Genomic DNA, 19884 nt, shown 5'->3' on the forward strand with positions numbered 1-19884 from the left:
GTTGATTGGTTGCTACAGGCTACATTTTTGCTGTGCTCTGTCCTTCTGATAGAAACCCCAGTGCAAGTTCTGGAAGAGGCTTAGGACAGAATATGGAGGGTGGAATCTATAGAGCAGCCATCATCAACCAGGGTTCTGTGAAACCCTAGGGTTCCTCAAGGGTTTCTCCTCAAGCCATTGCTGACCAACCTCCAGTTTGATTATGCCTGCATAGTTCCATTATCGATGCTGTTTGACAGTCAGGTGCATGAACCCAACGATATTTTTAGCTGTCTGTAAGGATGGCATTTTGACCACCAATGTAAGAGGGACATTCTTTCTACTGACCTCCAACATACAGTATAGGCAGATGCTATGCTTGCTTTGCGCCAAAATATTTCCTTTCATTTAAAAAAAAATTATATATATATGCCAGAAGTGTGGAAATTATGGCTGTAACTCAGTTGATTGGTTGCTATGGGCTAAATTTTTGCTTTGCTCTGTCCTTCTGATAGAAACCCCAGTGCAAGTGCTGGAAATAGCGGAGAACAAAATACAGATAACGGATTGTATAGAGCAGCCATCATCAAGAAGGGTTCTGTTAAACCCTACAGTTACTTAAGGGTTGCCCCTCAAGCCATGACTGACTGATCCATCCAGTTTGATTATGCCTGCATAGTTCCATGATCGATGTCACTTGACAGAGCGAGGTACATGAACCCAATGTTTTTTTTTTTTTTTAGCTGTCTGTAAGGGTGGCATTTGGCCACCGCTATAAGAGGGACATTCTTCCCACTGATCTCCAAAATAAAAGGGGCATTTTTCATACTGACCACCAATCAACTGGTTTTCGCAAAAGTTCCCGAAAAACCTGAAAATCATTTCAAGGGTTTCTTTCAAGTAAAAAGGTTTGGAAAGAATGCCATGGAGGCACGAAAGGGACAAACTTCAGCCTAATTCAAAAGGCAGTCAGGTACTTAAAGTCCAACTCTGAGCAAAAATGAAAAAATGCATGAATTTCCTGACCCCTCAGTCTTGATTTCAGACACCTCTTCTTAAGGCATCGCACAGTGTAATGGATCAGTTTCCTCTTTAAGCCAAGCTCATTTGCTCCCCTTGGGAACAGGCCTTTTCCCCCAGTGGTGATCTTTCTGTGCACCAGTCCCCTTTCCACTCCGAAGAGTTCTCCTGCCTCAGGAGCCTATGAAAGAGGACCTGGTTGCTGGAAGTTTTGCCACCGCTATTACAAGGTGTCCACACCTGTAGGAAGCGAGAAGGACAACAAGAAGTAAACAGAAGAGAAAAAGATTGGGCCCAGCACTGCCACGTGGCTTACGGTAAATAAAATGGACATTAAAGTTTTTTCATACCAGTGGTTAGGGTGAGGCGAGAAGAAAGAATGGGTAGAGGGCATTGCTAATATTCTGGAGTTAGGCTTTAGGAACCAGCCAGCTCTTTCACGACAAAATCAAAAGCTTACCCACACTACAATAAAAAAATATAAAAATGATGGCATCACGCTATAATGGGGGTCTAGCGTTCCCCAACTTTATAAAATATTACCAAGCGGCTCAACTACGCGCAATAGTTTCCTGGATTCCCCAACGCTCTTATAATAAACGGACGGAAATTGAAAAACTATGGCTGGCGCCTGTACATCCGCATAGCTTACTCTGGAGTGTGAATGCGGAGGTAGACCCTAGTAGATTGTTGGGGTTTATGTCCCAACTTTGGCACAAATTATCACGTTAACATGAACTTAAATCTGAAAAATCGCTGCTGACCTCCTTCTTCTGCAATCCCAAGTTGTCTGCTAGCCTCACTCATCAGATATCCTCGCCCTGGGCGTCACTGAATTTATTCCATTTTGGACACTTTGTGGACCCTAGATCCCACAAATTGCTGCCATTTCCTGAACTTCAGGTTAAATATGATCTACCTCGCTAGGAGTTTTATGGATATTTGCAGATTCACCATTATTCCAAAACTAAACTCCAAATTTGCAATTTTCCACACCATCCCCTTTTGAACACATTATATTAGGGGGCTCCGCATGTAAGGGTCTGATCTCCGATGTTTATTGAATACTTAATGCCTACTCCATGCCAGCCCAGAGTAAACATGCTTATATGCTTCATTGGGAAAGGATACTAGGGGAAGAAATTCCCATAGAGAGACGTGGCAGGCGATCTGGTCTCAGGCGGCCAAGAGTTCCTTTTTTTTGCTCTCTATAAGGAAAGCGCTTACAAAATTCTCTACTTCTGGTACCTGAAACCGGAGGTGCTCCACATCATCTATCCCTCTAGCTCTGATCGATGCTGGCGCTGCCATGGGATAAAGGCGCCCTTTTCCACACTTGCTAGAGCTATCCTTTGGTAGCCCCATTGTGGCATTCAACACAGCAATTGCTGATCTGCCTCTTTGAGGTGTCTACCTCTATGACACCAACATTTTTCCTGCTGGGCCTCTCCCCACTGAAAACTACCAAACCCTATTAGAAGCTACTTAGAAGCCTCATGCTGCCTTGTTGCCCTCAACTGGAAGCAGCACTCTCCATCTTTCCCAGATGCCCTGTATGCTAGGGTCACAGATGTGGAGTTAATGGAGAAAATGATCGCTAGAATACGGGATAGACTGGAAGCCTACAATAAGGTCTGGGAGATGTGGCACCTCCCTGAGGACCGGCCTTGAACCTGTGGAGGAGCTAATTTGATGACCCTCTACTTTACCTTTTTCCTTCCTTTTCTTTTCAGATTATCTATCTTATTCTCCATGCCTTATCAGACTTCATATAATCGCTATAATGTTCCAGCAGTGGTTTTGCATCATTTGACACCATGTTATTTGCAGTTATTTCCATGTTTCTTTCACAATGACATTATTGACTATGGAATGTATATTGTGAACATTGCAACTGTCCCTTTCTTTTTTTATTGCTACTTTGAATGTTCACATTTCGTATTTGTCCTTTTTTTTTTTCCTTCTATGAAAATGAATACAATCGTTGTTTGAAAAAATATAAAAAAAATGTGGCATACTGACACCAATGTATTCCTTCAGTTGACTCAAACTTTCAGTTAATGAGACATTTGCCATAACATTCGATGGCACTATTCACAAGTAGGCAATTGTATAAAGTGCATTTTGGTCCTGCAGGCAACATGTTTTGCACATGACCTAAAAAGGCATCTGTCAGAGAGGAATGGGAATGTTGGCCCCTGTGGCAACAACAAAATGGCTTGGAGGAGTTAGGTACCAATCTTAAACTGACCGTGAAAAGGAGAACAAACCTAAATCTAGACACACAATAGATCTCTATGAACAAGTGCATGCCTAGTCAATCCAGAAACTTTAACCTACACAATAGAACCATAACATGTATAAACCTTAAAATAGAGCTTTGAAAAAAAAAGCTATAAAAAATATGACTTTTACATGTGTGCACATATGTAAAAGTTCTGTTAACACCTGTTGTGGTATCCACTAACACTCAGCTCGCATTGCACCAACTGCAATGACTTGAAGAAACAACCCACCCTTTCAACGAGACTTCCACAATACGACATGAAGAACATCATTGCCTGACCACTCCGATCTATTGGAGATTTCCCATTCCAAGGTGACAGCTATGAATCTGATCTACCTAATAGAAAGAGACAGCAAAGAAATGAGCAGGGATGTCACCTGGAGGCCAGACTGATCCTACAAATAGGCTCTGCAGGGAGTCAGGCAGTGAAATGATAAAAGGAAGCGTGCCATATGATCAGAAGAGAAGAGTTTTGGCTATTAGACCCCTTTCACACTGAGGCGCTGGAGTGGTGAAGGAGCACTGCCCATTGAAATGAATGGGCAGCATGGCTATACCGCCGGCATAGTGCTGCTGCAGCCGCGCTTTGCGGTGGTTTTAACCCTCTCGGCCGCTAGTGGGGTAAAAGCGATGTGACATTGACGGTAAAGGCCCACTAAAATTAGTGCCACTTTACCGCCAACACACCCACCACCCCAGTGTGAAAGGGGCCTAATAGCTGGAGGGAAGACAAACCTTTACAAATAAAATCTTAGATAAAAGCTAGATACGGATAGATGAAGAAAAGGAAAAATTTAAATGAAAGAAGGATAGATTCATTAAAGGGAAGGAATAATGTAAAGGGGTGGAGTGGCGGAAAGGAAAGGGATGGGATGGAGTGGCGGAAAGGAAAGGGATGGAATGGCGGAAAGGAAAGGGATGGGATGGAGGAAAGGAAAGGGATGGGATGGAGTGGCGGAAAGGAAAGGGATGGCATGGCGGAAAGGAATGGGATGGAGTGGCAGAAAATAAAGGGATGGGATGGAGTGGCAGAAAGGAAAGGGATGGGATGGAGTGGCAGAAAATAAAGGGATGGGATGGAGTGGCAGAAAGGAAAGGGATGGGATGGAGTGGCAGAAAGGAAAGGGATGGGATGGAGTGGCGGAAAGGGATGGGATGGAGTGGCGGAAAGGGATGGGAGGGGATGGAGTGGCGGAAAGGAAAGGGATGAGATGGAGTAGAGAAAAGTAAAGGGATGGAGTGGCGGAAAGTAAAGGGATGGAGTGGCGGAAAGTAAAGGGATGGAGTGGCGGAAATGGAAGGAAAATAAGAAAAGGAGAGAAGAGAAAAAGAAAAAAAAAAAAGAGAAAGAAAGAAAGAAAACGAAAAGAGAAGGGGAAAAAAGGAGCTCAGAGAAAGAAAAAGAAGAGAACAAAAGGAGAAGAGAGAGAGGGAGAGGGAGAGGGAGAGAAAAGAATGAATAGAAGAGAAAGAAAAGCAAGAAAAAAAGATCAGGCAAGCAAGAAACAAAGAAGAAAGCAAAAAAAAAAAAGAAACAAAGAAGCAAGAAAGCAAAGAAGAAAGAAACAAGTAAGAAAGCAAGACAGAAACAACAAATGGAGCTGTAAGAAAGAAATATGAGGACAGAGAGATGGAAAGAGATTCGGTTGATAAGTAAATAAATACTAGATAAATATACAAGATACATAAATATGCAAACAGACAGATGGATAGAAATGAGATACAGAAATAAAGAGGTGGATAGGAAATACACATAAAGAGTAACAAATGAAAAGGGATAGATAGATAGATAGATAGATAGATAGATAGATAGATAGATAGATGCTCACTGCTACAGGGTGAACAGCTGCAGTAGATGAGGGGGCTCTAGGAAGCTGCTGCAAAGACTTTAAGGAGATTAACATTCTGTAAGCTTTTATCTTCCAGGGTCGCACAGATCCCCCCCGGTTATCCGCCAATCACACACAGTGACTAGTTGCGTACTCTCAGCAGTACACTGTAGATGAAGTGTCAGTCATTGCTGTGCACAGGACACTTGGTGGCACCTCTAGTGAGCAGAGGGAGTAGCAGCTCCTGCTGGCTGGAACTGGAAATTCAACCAAAATTTCCCCCCCTGACAGCAGAGAAGATCTGTGCAAAAGCCATACTATACCATTTATAGGACCCGTGTGCTTTAGGGGTGTCGAAACTACGCACTTCTTTGGCAACTGATTTCCTCATATTTTAGTGCAACAGGAACACTGACAAAGAAGGAGGAGATGGAGAAGGAGATGAGGAAACTTACTGTTATTACATACTGAGCAACAGCGATTTTTCACTAGTAAGGGCTCATCCATGCTATACCACACTGCGCTGCAACACATCCGTTTTCATGCATTGAGACATGTTTTGGAGAGCTACATCAAGCAGCCCATTTAAAATGAATGGGCCACAACACACTAAACAAATAAGTCTTACTGCAGTTTTGTGCAGCTCACTTTGCGTTGCGGAGCAGGTACATACTTGCCACGAGTCAGAGCGCCAAAACAAATATTAGAGGGTCAACCAATATTGTTTTTTCTGGGCCGATACAGACTTTTCGGCTGCCTTTTAGGCCGATATTCTGTATACTTAAAGTTTTTATGTTTATACTGTCCTTTTAAATTACATTTTTTAGCATTATTATTGCTGTCACAAGGAATGTAAACATTATTTGTGACAGTAATAGGCATGTGACAGGTACTCTTTATAAAAGGGATCTGGGGTCTATAAGAACCCCAAAACCCTCCACTGCATTCAAAAGTATTCAAAACATCAAGATCAGCGTTTTTGAATACTTTAGATTTTCTAAAAATGGCGCCTTTAGGATGCCATAAAATCCAGGAGGTGATGTCATGACATTGCTTCCAGGTTACTAGATCCGAAACCCGATCAAAGCCCAATCCAGCTTTGTTCGGGTCTCTGACCAGCTGGCAGACGGCTCGGGACTCACAGTGGGATGGGAGACCTGGGCAGAGGGGCAGGAGGGGCCCCTCCCACTGCTTGTAATAACAATCACGTGGCTGCTTATTACAAGAAAGCTGACCGTCCGCTCTGAAGAACAGTACCGGGGTGATGCCTGCAGTTGCATGCATCACCCTGGTACAACCCCTTGAAGCAATATCGGTAAGTTTTTGACCAATATTGATTCTTCAAAAAAAACTGAATATCGGCCCCCGATAATCGATCGACCCCTCATATATAATCACCTTCTAAGTCACAGACCCGCTATGCTGCCAGCAAGTCAGGACCCCTGATCTGTAGATCTGCTCTAGGTAGGTGACTTAGGAAGCCACTGGACCAGCATGACAACCAGAGAACTAGAATTTCAGGAGGAGCAATGACAGCGGAGTATTCTGACAGCACCCTTTCCCTTTCTATGTACCTTCACACGGATCTACACGCCATCTCTTTGCTTTCCTATTTGCTTTGTATGGACACAATTCAATAGCTGCTGCTAAATGGAAATGAGCGTGGCAAGACTCCAGGCAAACTCCATCCAAACAGAGCTTTTTAAATATTTGCAGGTAAACACACATATTAAACAGCAGCTAGAAAAAAAAAAAAAAAATAGATAGATAGATAGATAGATAGATATATATCTATCTATCTATCAGGAACAGTCCACCACTGGATTGTGGGGGAGCATCGTTGGCTGCTGAAACAGAGGATTGGATGAGTATAAGCTTTCTGGTCACTCCTGGACAAAATGAGCAGTTAATGAATGCAGTGTGAGCACAGCCCCACCGCATGGGAAAACTTTTTTTTTTTTTTGTCTGGAGTTGGGCTTTAAATCCTTGAACCCCGCATCAGTGCGCTACCACCATATAAACGGCCTGTGGTTGTGAGGCATTGCAGAGTGGCCTCATTCCCTTATATGGGTCGCACTCGGCAGCCTCTGCGACTGCCAAAGGCATCAGGGGGTATAATTCCTGCCGGCCATGTGTACAATCCTGGCCGCTGCCTTTATATCAAAAGGGGGAGCAGTAAACATGTGGCTCGACTATGAGGTTTACCATCCCTCAACTGCTACTATGAATAAGCTCTAACACAAAGAGTGTCAAAATTAAAGGACACTTAGCGCCTGGGACTGAACAACATAAAATATGGACATATTTCCCTGGCCAAGAGCTACAAAAAGAAAATAATTGGCTGTATGTGGGTATGCAGTTAGCAGCTACTTGCATAAATGCATACATGTGTATGAATGTGTAACTGTGGGCACAGACTGCCTGCTTCCAGGAGCATACATCTGCATGCATGTGCCTATGCAAGTACAAGCCTATACCTGGGTACAGCCATTGATTTCTATGACCGGTTGTACTCAGCACCTGTGGCTCTCCGGCAGAGAAATACATCAGCTCTTTATGTTGCATGGCCCCAGGGGCCTGTGTGTCTGAGAACACATAAAACTAGGTTTGATACTAAGCAGGGGCCCCATCAGTTACTTAAAAAAATTGAAAGCCCCATTCAATGAAATAGAAACTCTCTTATGGCTCGTTTACAGTTGCAATACCCTCTGAAGAGCAATCTGCAGTGAACCACTTTTCAGCAATATTTTGACAGGCAGCGAGGACACATGAGGTCACCTCCTCACCACGTTTTACCCTTTAAAACCAACACCCCTGTGCCGCAACCCAAGAGGTGTGTTGAATCCCCATTCAAGTGCATGGGCAGCATTTGGTGGGTTGCACTGTCTGCTGAGGGCAGCAGAGGGATCAATTTTGCTGTGCCAAGAGGCAAAGCATTGGGGCCATGACATATGTACCCCCCACTTCCTTTGCAGTTTAAGGCTTTATTCACATGTGCAGCCAGGAGGCAGTAAAACTAAATAGATGAGCCAAGGTATTATTATCTATTGGTGGCCTTTGTTGCCACGGAATGTGGCTAATGCTGTTTCATGGGGCCACATCACAACCATTGTATGGGATTGCGGCACGATAGTATGGCAGCTTAAATCCGGTGGTGAGAAGGTGACATATCACCGTTTGGTAAACAACCTGAGTGTGGATAAGAGCAGCAACAGTTCCTGCCCCACAAGTGCATGAGCTCTAAAAAAGGTGTGATTGAAGGGCAGTAAAAATGCAACTCAAATGTGTGTTTTTTTACCACCCAACCCCAAGTTTAAACACAGCCTCATACTCAATCTCTCTCTGGCTGCTCCTGCCTTCTGCCCAAACTCCCCCGGGAGTGTCAGATCCTCGTGTTCCTTGCTGTGTGCTGAGGATCCATCTTCCGGTTCTAACATAACAACAGAACTTAGCGGTGATGGAAGGGTTGGTGGATGAAACGCCAGCATGGGGGAAAGGAATTCAAGCATCCGACACTCCCAGAAGTGTCAAATGCTGAAGAGTCTGAAACGGAAAGGGAGGAAGGAGACTGAGGCTGCCAAACGGGTGAGTAAAACTGTTCTTCTTCTATAATAGGAAAATGGCCTTTTATTTTATATTTTCTTAATGCATGGACAGGGTCACTTTAAGAATGATCTCGCTCGGAGACCTCTGGTTTTATGTCATTTATCATACATTTTATTTTTGCAATTCACATTTGCAGGTGTGATGAAGTCATTCTTACACCTGGTCACAGCAGCCAAGTCTCAGCCTAACAAGTGCTAAGCTCCATTAGTCATCGTTTTCACATTGATAAACATTAAAAGGCAGAAAAAATGCGCACGTGCTTAGTGTGAGATTATCCCACATCAATCAAAGCACTCGGACCATTAAGTCATAGGGCAGCCAGGATGAACCTCAGCAAAAATAAACCATCAACTTCATGTAATAAAAAGATAATGTGTCTCCGCTGACAAGTGTTCAGAAAATGTAAAAGGAAACCTATCAGTTAGATTTTTGAACAAACTTTCATATGAACATTAAAAAAAATGCACAAAAATTCTCAGTAAATTCGATGACTTTTGATCTTCTCATTGCCCTTTTCATTTTAACTAGCCTTGCACTGATACCAAGCATTTGCACAAGTGGTCTGATAAACCGATATTTTTTGCAGTTTCAAATTAATTTGGGAAGGTCCAAATCACACTGATCTGCAGCTTTTAAATTGTGCGACTTCAAAGCCGCAGATCAGTGCAATTTGGACCTCCAATTTCATTGCAACTTCATTTAACAGAAGTCAATGCAAGGTGCAATAAAATGTCAGAAACCTTTTTTAGCGTTGCGACCATGTGAACAGAACCTTTCAGCGCCGCGACCATGTGAACAGAACCTTTTTCAGCGCCACGACCGTGTGAACAGAACCTTTTTCAGCGTCACGACCATGTGAACAGAACCTTTTTCAGCGCCACGACCATGTGAACAGAACCTTTTTCAGTGCCGCGACCATGTGAACAGAACCTTTTTCAGCGCCGCGACCATGTGAACAGAACCTTTTTCAGCGCCGCGACCATGTGAACAGAACCTTTTTCAGCGCCGCGACCATGTGAACAGAACCTTTTTCAGCGCCGCAACCATGTGAACAGAACCTTTTTCAGCGTCGCAACCATGTGAACAGAACCTTTTTCAGCGTCGCAACCATGTGAACAGAACCTTTTTCAGCGTCGCAACCATGTGAACAGAACCTTTTTCAGCGCCGCGACCATGTGAACAGAACCTTTTTCAGCGTCGCGACCATGTGAACAGAACCTTTTTCAGCGTCGCAACCATGTGAGCGGTTTCACTGGCAGCAACAGAATGCAACTTGTCATGCAATTTGAACTGTGAAATCGCATGACAAACCGCATCGGAGTAAACAGTACAGGCATCCAAGAGCAAAATAGGTACTGGTAATTGGTATCGGTGATTACTTGAGACAAATTGTCCGTACTCGTGGAGATCGATATTTATATAAAAGTGCATAGTTGAGATCGATTTTATATAAAAGTGCATAGTGCAGATCAATTTTATGGTCCTAAAAAAACTGGTATTGGCGCATCCCTAACTATAACCACATGCGGCCAATAAACCCAGCACTGATCTGTGATCCACTGCTCCGCTGCCCAATGGCAGGTCCCTTGCCACCATTTTCCTTCGAATGTCATAAGGAGCCAGATGTCCCTTCCAAGTTTCGGCAGCCAGTGCCCTGACTTTGCACCAGCAGGGCCTACTTCCTCCAGCAGCAGGGTTGAAGCCGATGCCACCTGGAATATACAGCATGTACAGTATATCCCAGGAGGCACCAAGAGTAGGGTAGAAACATAGAAAAGTTAAGGCAGAAAAAGACAGTAGTCCATCTAGTCTGCCCATTTTTTTGTTTTTGTTTTTTTCATTATCCTCATTGTCTGACTATAGATTTACGTTTATCCCAAGTTTGAAGCCATTTACTGTTGACTGTCTCACTACCTCTGTTGGTAGTTTATTCCAATCATCAACCACCCTTTCAGTAAATATAATACTTTCCAAGATTAGTTTTGAACTTTCCTCCAGTTAGTTTGAGGTCACATCCCCGTGTTCTTGATTTTGGTTGCATATTGAAAAAAAACTGCCCTCCTGAACCTTGTTCACTCCCTTGATATATTTAAAGGTTTCAGTCATGTCTCCCCTTCTTTCCTCCAGACTGTACATATTAAAGTGGAGTTCCACCCAAAAGTGGAAGTTGCACTTTAAGGACTCCTGACCCCTTGAAATGCCACATTTGGCATGTAATTTTTTTGGGGGCAGGGGAACGGGGGACCTAGTTCTGAGGCTGCATTCACACCTATGCAGTTTACTATTGAGCGTTTCTGCAGTCATTTTTGCCGCAATTTTATCACAATTTTCCTTTTTTTGTTTTTTTTTTTATTCAGAAAATTTGTTTTTGGGCAGCTTGAAAAAAAAAAAAAAAATTGCAAACCGCGGCAAAATCATGATAAAAATGCAGTAAAAACAAATGACATGCTTTTCTGCAGCTTCTCCATTTTGCGAATAAAAAAGGGCCCTGACCTTTTCCAAAAAAGGCACAAAAATGCATTGATGTGAATGTGTTCCATATGAGCCCATGTTAAAAATAACGTCCTGTGTTTCTGCAAAAAGCGTGAACATGCACATTGGTGTGAATGGAAACTAAAGGCTCTGTGTTGTCAGCTGAAACAAAAAGCTCAGTGGTTTGCTGGCAGATGAACAGGTATCGTCTGTTCTTGCAGCATTTTTTTGCATTTTTAAAGCCTTAAAACATGGGAGATATTTAACTGTACTGCGAAGATGTACAAAATATACATATTTTCTTGCCATGCATGCTTTCTTGTGACTGTGCTGCTGTTATCACAGAAAACCAGCTTAACATTCACTTGAAAAACATAGGGGTGTATTTTTACCCAGTGAAAGTGCACGTATATTTTTTTCTGTGTGAATGGAGCAGAAACAAACATTATTAGGCTACTTCCTGTGCTGGTTGATTGATTTAAAAACAGAAAATACAGTATTTAGCCACTAGATGGCACTACAAAATAAACTCCCTATAGCACTTAGTGCCACCTGGTGGCCAAATGCAGTCTTTTCCATGCTTAATTAATAAACAACATTTGACTAGCACAGGAAATAGCCGAAGAACATTCATAGAGAGCAAATTTACATGCACTGTCAATGGGCAGCTTGCTATGCAAATACACTCCATACTGTATACCCATCATGCAAACGTTAAAACTGCCCCGTCGCAAGTAATTTGGTTATACTGCTATCCGCTCCCTCACTTTATTTCTGTGATTGAAACACACAGAACTGAAATGGAAAAAAAAACACATCAATGTGAATGAACCCCATCTGCTCTGACGGGCAGTGACAGGATTCTGAAGCTGTGACATCACTGTCAGTAGCCCGATGTGACGCGCAGGTCTTTGACACTGACACAAATGACTGCCTTTTATAGAAGTCTGGGGGAAAAAAAGGAACACAAAGTCCAAACACAGCCGGAAAGCTGCAAGAACAAACAAAATAACACATTCAAAAGGAACTTGTAACAGCTCAGCTGTCATCATACAAACTGGTTGAGCGAGCTGTTATATCAGCTGCATTGCCGCACATCGCTCAGCCAATGTGTCCGCTGAGATTCCATACAGACGCTTTTGACTACAGTATTTAAAAGCATTCTTTGTTAAAGATAAAACTGATGTGAAGTTTAAGAGTAGTTATTGCTAGGCTTTTAAAGGCTGAAAAGTATTTTTATGTGAGTGTTACATATTTCTAAAGAGACGAATGTGACTTTCACCAATTAGCCTCAGGTCACACTATGAACCACATGTGAATCGCACAGGAACCGCACCGCATTCCTGTTCAATTCACGTGCGATTTAGTGCGGTGCGATTTGAGCCCATTACTTTGAGCTCAAACTGCCCCGTGCATGCACCAATTTTGGAACCACATTGCAACCTGATCACATGGAGCTTTTGTACAATCTGGTGCAGGCAAACGCACTGCGTTCTCAACCTACTTCTGGGGTGCCGTTAAGATCGCACAGACATCTGCTGTGGATCGCGATTTGAATGCAGTGCACCGAATTGTACCGGATTACAACTTTGGTACCAGGTATTACAGGACAATTTAGTGCAGGCAAAACACACTTTGTTTTCAACCTGCATCTGGGGTGTCGTTAAGATTGACATCCGTTGTGGATTACAAGCGCAGTGCGATTTGAATGCAGTGTGGTACGTGCACACGGATTGCAGGTTTCCCACACTGTATTAGTGTTCCGAGTAGAATGCAGTGCAAGAAACAAATGATCAGTGCGTGTTTCCCCCACCATGTTCAAATCGCACTGCTCTTGTGTTCCACAGTGGGTGTCAGTGCAAACTTAAAGACACCCCCAAACACAGGTTGCCAACGCAGTGCGTTTGCCTGCACAGGGTTGCATGGTACGAAACAACCATGCGATCCAATTGCAGTGCGTTTCTAAAATTGGTGCCTGCACTACTTTGGTGCAATGTGGTGTGATTTGAGCCCATTCAAAATGAATGGGCTCAAATTGCACCGTGATGAATCGCACAGGAATTAGGTGCGATCCACGGTGTGAACCAGGGCTAAATCAATTTAAAAGTGCAGGCAACAAGAAGATTCCCCTGTTTGGTGAATGTCAGATTCACTGCTCTAGAAGGTCTCTTCCACATGGGCAGAAAAAAATGCAAAACTTTTAGGCATTTAGGGCTTTTTCAGACTTAGATTGTAAGCTCCTTGAGGGCAGGGACCTATGAATGTACGATGCATATGTAAAGCGCTACATAAATTGACAGCGCTATACAAGTACCTGAAATAATTTTCATTATATATATATATATATATATATATATATATATATATATATATATATATATATATATATATATATATATATATATATATACATATATACACACACACACACACATACACACACACACACACACACACTATGCAGACCATATTCTCAGATTTTTTTTTTTTTAGCAGGAACTTTCTGCCAGGAAGATCCGCCAGTCATACTTCAGTATCGTACAAGAACCCTAAATATTAACCTTCCTGTTCCATATTAGAGATAACATTTGTAAACTGTTCCCTTATTGGCTGTTGGTATAACAAACCAGCTGCTGACATGACCTGTGCCTGTAATCACACTGGAAAAAAAAGCCATTACAGGTCCAGCTCAGTTATAACCCATTGATAATGTCTTCACAACCTCAAACCTGATGAAGGGGGCTTTTGATTGTCCCCCTGAGCTTTAGCCCCCACTCACCCCTGTGCGGCTTTTAAACCACACATCAGTACGATTTGCATTGCTGATTTCATTGAGGTTTGAGACTTCATTTACCAGAAGTCTTTGCAAGTGGCTATGAAATCGGTTGAAAGTAGTGCAGGAACCTGTTTCATTGTTGCTGCGACATGAGTCGCGTGATATGAATGGTTTTATTGCTGGTAATGGGCCGAGACTTGTTATGCGATTTGGAACTGTCAAATCACATGAAAAGCCGCACACGTGTGAATGGGGGCTTATTGAAATAAAGTTCTATTTGGACCTTTCAGCAGTGGTGTGGTTTTTCAATTCACAACATCAGCTGAATGCTGAAATGACAGGATGACAGCCCGGTGGCGACAGCACCGGGGTCCCCAGTTTGAGTTCCCGGTCAGAATGCTATCCGCATGGAGTTTGCATTTTCTTCCTATACTTGCACGAGTTTCCTCCCACACTCCAAAAACATGTTGGTAGATTAATTGGATCCTGTCCAAAACTGGCCCTAGGAGGATAGTCTATTGCAGGGCTAAGAAACCTGGGGCCCTCCAGCTGTTGTGGAACTACATTTCCCATGAGGCATTGCAAGGCTGGCAGTTACAATTACTCCCATAGGCTTGATGCCGCACCATGCAGTTTGGCATGCGCAAAACAACAACTAATAGCACCACCGCGCCTGCTAAAGTGCAGCGCAGTTCTCTGCATCTCGGAAAAGCGCAAGATTTGGCGATAATCAAAGATCTGAACCTAACCTAAGGGGATCTAGTCAGCAAATGGGGTAGATAAAGTTGGGGAGCTGTATTGTCGGGCAACTCAAAAGGGGTAACCTCAATTCAAAACATACCCTACGGCCTGTCTCTAAACACCAACACCAATGAGCTAAAAAAAAAGTGCTTTGAAACCTTTGCTGGATTTACAATACATTTTCCAGGAAAACATAGTAAGTGAATAGCTGCGGGACGTGTACAATTTACCATACTAGGTATGGCTGGGATCATCAGCATTCTTTACTAAACTAAGTCAAAAATTTGCATCCTGAGGGCTTAGCAAATCAATGCTTTGCAAATCAAAAAGCTGCTCAACAACATCTTAACTCTTACAATTCTGCGTCACGTATTCCCAAGGTGTGCCAATAATGTCACTGGAGCAAGCTGTGTATAATAAGCATAAAAACTGAACAGACTGAATAAAAATGTACCTCTATATAAAAAGAAAAATAACATTTTATTTTATTTCTATGTGTTCTAAAGTGCAAGAAAATACAAAAGAAAATGGATGAGACTGTTCAGTTGCCCAAGTCCAATTACATCACCAAAAAACTGCAATAAAATCATTTTTTATTACAAGCATTTAAAAGATTGGGTCATAAGACCATAAAAGATATGCAATGCAAAAAGCTTACACGGTTTCATTACATCTTAGCAGGCAGTATATTAAAAATGCTTCATAGTCTGCCTTTTCCAACCTCAGCAGTTTATTGAAGAATAAATAACTCCTGTGGTCTTGTTTAGCTGATCTGCCGGGGAGGGCAATTATAAGCAGCAGATGCACAACGCGTTTCGTGGGTTGAGCCAGCTTCTTCAGGTTCTGTTAAACTTTGACATGTACATAAAACACATTGTAAAATTTTACATGGCAGGTTGGGTAGAGAGCTCGGCTAGTTCAGGAGAACTTGTGGTATTAAATTATTAATTATAGGATCCTAGCTAAAAGGACCTCAAAAAGCAAGAGTGTCTATTGTGGCTCTATTAAAAATGTCTCTCCTACAGAGAATGAGGAGGAGGAGAGGCAAAAACTAAAGCCTCCCTCCTAGCACAGCTCATTACTATAATTTATTTTATTTATTTCAGATAGTTATATAGTGCCACCAATTGGTGCAGAGTTTACATATATATTGTGCATTCACATCAGTTCCTGCCTTCAAGGAACTTACAATCTAAAGGACCCTAACTCACATTCATACGTACACATAGTAGGGCCAACTTAGACAGGAGCCAATTAACTACTAGCATGTCTTTGGAGTGTGTGAGGAATCCAGAGTACCCGGAGGAAATCCACCCAGCCACAGGAAGAACATGCAACCTCCAGGCAGTGTCGTCCATTATAATAATAAAACAGTGTAAGCCTTCTTGTACTGTTTATCTGTTGTGGTCTTGTGACCCAAAAAGATTTTATTGCACTTGAGCACCTCAAAAGTCCTATCCATTTTTTTTGTGTTCTCCTTGTATTATTAAGGTTGTTGGTACTTATTTGTACACTTTCAGTGGTTCTCATAGCTAATTCTCATAAAGTACAGGATAGACCCTAAAATCCCCAGTTACCATGTCCAGTGCTGATCAACTCAGAAGAATGGGGACATCTGGTGCATACAGGGCATCATGGAACCGCCACCTTAGTGAGTGTCGCCACGACCCTCCATATTCATATACAATGACTCAGAGAGAGCTACTGATGTCATAATGGCGGTGCTGCTCTCTGAATCAACAAGGACTGTTCAGCTCATTAGGAAAACATAAGAGGAATACAAGTCCAAACAAAAGGCAAAAACAGTGTGCTGGAAACAGGTTTTCAATGGGTCAATCAAATTATTACTGGGCATACTAGCTTCAGGTTTTTCTCTTAACCACTTCAATACTGAGCACTTCTACCCCCTTCCTGCCCAAGCCAATTTTCAGCTTTCAGAGCTGTCACACTTTGAATGACAACTGCACGGTCAGGCAACATTGTACCCAATTTGAAATTTGCATAATTTTTGAGATTAGAGCTTTATTTTGGTGGTATTTAATCACCACTGGTTATTTCATTTTTGGCTACACAAACTAAAAAAGGACCGAAACTTTTCTTCACCAGTGGTGAGGCTGCGGCGGATGGCCCCTGGTGAGGCTGCGGCGGATGGCCCCTGGTGAGGCTGCGGCGGATGGCCACTGGTGAGGCTGCGGCGGATGGCCACTGGTGAGGCTGCGGCAGATGGCCACTGGTGAGGCTGCGGCAGATGGCCACTGGTGAGGCTGCGGCGGATGGCCACTGGTGAGGCTGCGGCAGATGGCCACTGGTGAGGCTGCGGCGGATGGCCACTGGTGAGGCTGCGGCGGATGGCCACTGGTGAGGCTGCGGCGGATGGCCACGGGTGAGGCTGCGGCGGATGGCCACGGGTGAGGCTGCGGCGGATGGCCACTGGTGAGGCTGCGGCGGATGGCCACTGGTGAGGCTGCGGCGGATGGCCACTGGTGAGGCTGCGGCGGATGGCCACTGGTGAGGCTGCGGCGGATGGCCACTGGTGAGGCTGCGGCGGATGGCCACGGGTGAGGCTGCGGCGGATGGCCACTGGTGAGGCTGCGGCGGATGGCCACTGGTGAGGCTGCGGCGGATGGCCACTGGTGAGGCTGCGGCGGATGGCCACTGGTGAGGCTGCGGCGGATGGCCACTGGTGAGGCTGCGGCGGATGGCCACTGGTGAGGCTGCGGCGGATGGCCACTGGTGAGGCTGCGGCGGATGGCCACTGGTGAGGCTGCGGCGGATGGCCACTGGTGAGGCTGCGGCGGATGGCCACTGGTGAGGCTGCGGCGGATGGCCACTGGTGAGGCTGCGGCGGATGGCCATTGGTGAGGCTGCGGCGGATGGCCATTGGTGAGGCTGCGGCGGATGGCCAATGGTGAGGCTGCGGCGGATGGCCAATGGTGAGGCTGCAGCGGATGGCCACTGGTGAGGCGGCACTGATAAGCTGCGCTGATGGGCACATTTTGGCACCGACTGGGCTGCACTGATGACCATTGCCCTGATTAAGAGAGTAAATATGCCCTGTCAGCCTTCCCGGTTATTGGCTCTTCTTTCCTCACACAGTGACAGTGCGTTAGGAAAGGAATGTTGTTAACAGCAAAGACACAGTGGTCACAGAGTGTGCAGGATGCACGCCCCCATGGAGCGTGTGGGAGGCGTGTTCTGGGAGGGCATCCATGGACACCCTCCCAGAACAAAAGGGCCCCACTGTAGCCATTTTTTCGGCTATAGCGTGGTACTGAGGTGGTTCAAAAAAAAGAGACGAGAAAAAACAGAGTTGAGAATCCACGTATCTACAGTCTAATCATGTATATGCCAATCAAATGTCCAAGGGTCCAAAGTTTTTAATGATGAAGAGAGTTCAAATCAAAAAATAAAATAAAAAATTAAGCATGTTTCGGGGGACCAGATAGACTTTCATCAAGGTTCAGGAAATGTAACTGTGTTCAATTGAAGTCAGATCATCAGACACCAGATATATTTAAGATTTTCTGGTTGTAATGGTTTCAAGAGGGCAGGTTAAGCCAATGTTAACAAGCGCAGCAAACAAGCTTGTTAACACTGTTCTTAGATTGTAAGCTGTAATGAACAGGGCCCTCTGATTCCAACTGTATTAAAGTGTATTGTATTTGTACTGTCTACCTTCAAGTTGTAAATAGCTGTGTAAAACGGTCGGCACTATATAAATCCTGCATAATAATAATAATAATAATAATAATAACAACCTGCAATTTTGAAACCTTTCCTGGCAGAAAACCACAGCTCTATCTTATGCCTGCTTACGCAAGGCCATTTAAGCACAGTCATTTCTCAGCCCTGATGAAAGAAGAGAGTCAGTTTGGTTTTTCGAAACCCATTGGCTGGGTTTCTGCTGTGAACCAATTTGATCATTAAAAACTTGGACTCTTGGACATTTCTTTTATGCTCACATTAGTCTAAAAAGGAAGAAGACCCTGCATCTTGTGTCCAGCCTGAAGAGCTTTTTAGGAAGGTATGAGTAAAAGAAAAATAAATAAAATACACACACATATTGGGCTCTAGGGGAACAAGGGGTGCAACTGAGGGCAGGAAGTAGAGCCCATAACTGGGCTTTGGTCAAAAGGTTTTTACCTTAATGCATTAAACAAGAAGTATGGACTTTAAACAGCTGCATCTATCCACCGCCGGCTTGGCAGGGAGAAGTAAGCAATCAAATCCCGCTGATCACACAGTTCTCCCCTCTGCTCTGAGCAGAGAGCTACGACTGCCAATCACTGACTCTCTGCTCTGCCCCTCCAGTGCTCACTGAAACTCTGGGCTGTGAAGGGGGCAGGAGCAGCTGGCTCAGGCTCTCAGCAGATCTAAGACTAAGCGCCACTAACTGTGCAAAACGCATTGAGCCATCATCTGTACCTGTGTCTCTGTTGGTGTATGGACTACGTTTTGTTAATAAAGGCATTATATCGGAGTGTGGCCGTCCTATTTTCACTTCTCTTGTTATTACTTTTGCTGAGCCAGCACCCTTCATCTCCTGAACACAAGGAAGTGAACACGGGGCTATCACCTGGAGCGGTAATTTCTTTGAATCTCTCAGCAGATCAGTTTGAGGCTGAGCCAGCTGGTGGTCCAAGCATCTGGTCAGCGATGTTAGCCAACAGCAGGCTTTAGCTTGGTATGGGGGCTCACTCGACAGAAGGAGCCAAGAGCGCCCCCGGAAGAGGAGAATCGGGGGGGGCGCTCTGTGCAATATCCTTGAACAGAGCAGGAAAAAGAACATGCTTTTTTTATTTTAGATAAAAAATAAGACTTTAGTATCATTTTAAGAATGAACAGCGACACACATATACAGCGCATTGCTGCTACATGTATTAACACGAGCCTTGCCACCTTCACCATACTCGCCTACCACCCTGTACCCAGGCATGATAAATACCTGGAACTTCCTGGTATGGCAGAGTATGTGACTCTAAATATTCAATACTGGGTTACTTCTAGAACAAAATTTCCATTACTACCCAACAAAAAACCTTGATGCACAATCAAAACCTGTTTGGCCTGCAAGACACACAACCCCAGGCTCCCATCAGTTATAAATCTCTCAGCAGACACTTTTTGAATTATTTTAACATCTGTAATTCTCTAATTTTTCTGGTGAAACAAAG

General features: G+C 43.9%; 1 protein-coding gene across 4 annotated transcripts in view; it reads right to left on the reverse strand.

Moving 5' to 3' along the window:
- Positions 1-19884, reverse strand: part of DGKZ (diacylglycerol kinase zeta) — a 341151-nt gene that overhangs the window by 187874 nt on the left and 133393 nt on the right. The window lies entirely within an intron of this gene.

Source organism: Lithobates pipiens, unplaced genomic scaffold (assembly GCF_037356315.1).
Source record: "Lithobates pipiens isolate NorthernLeopardFrog02 unplaced genomic scaffold, aLitPip1_a1.2 Scaffold_10, whole genome shotgun sequence".
NCBI lineage: Eukaryota > Metazoa > Chordata > Amphibia > Anura > Ranidae > Lithobates > Lithobates pipiens.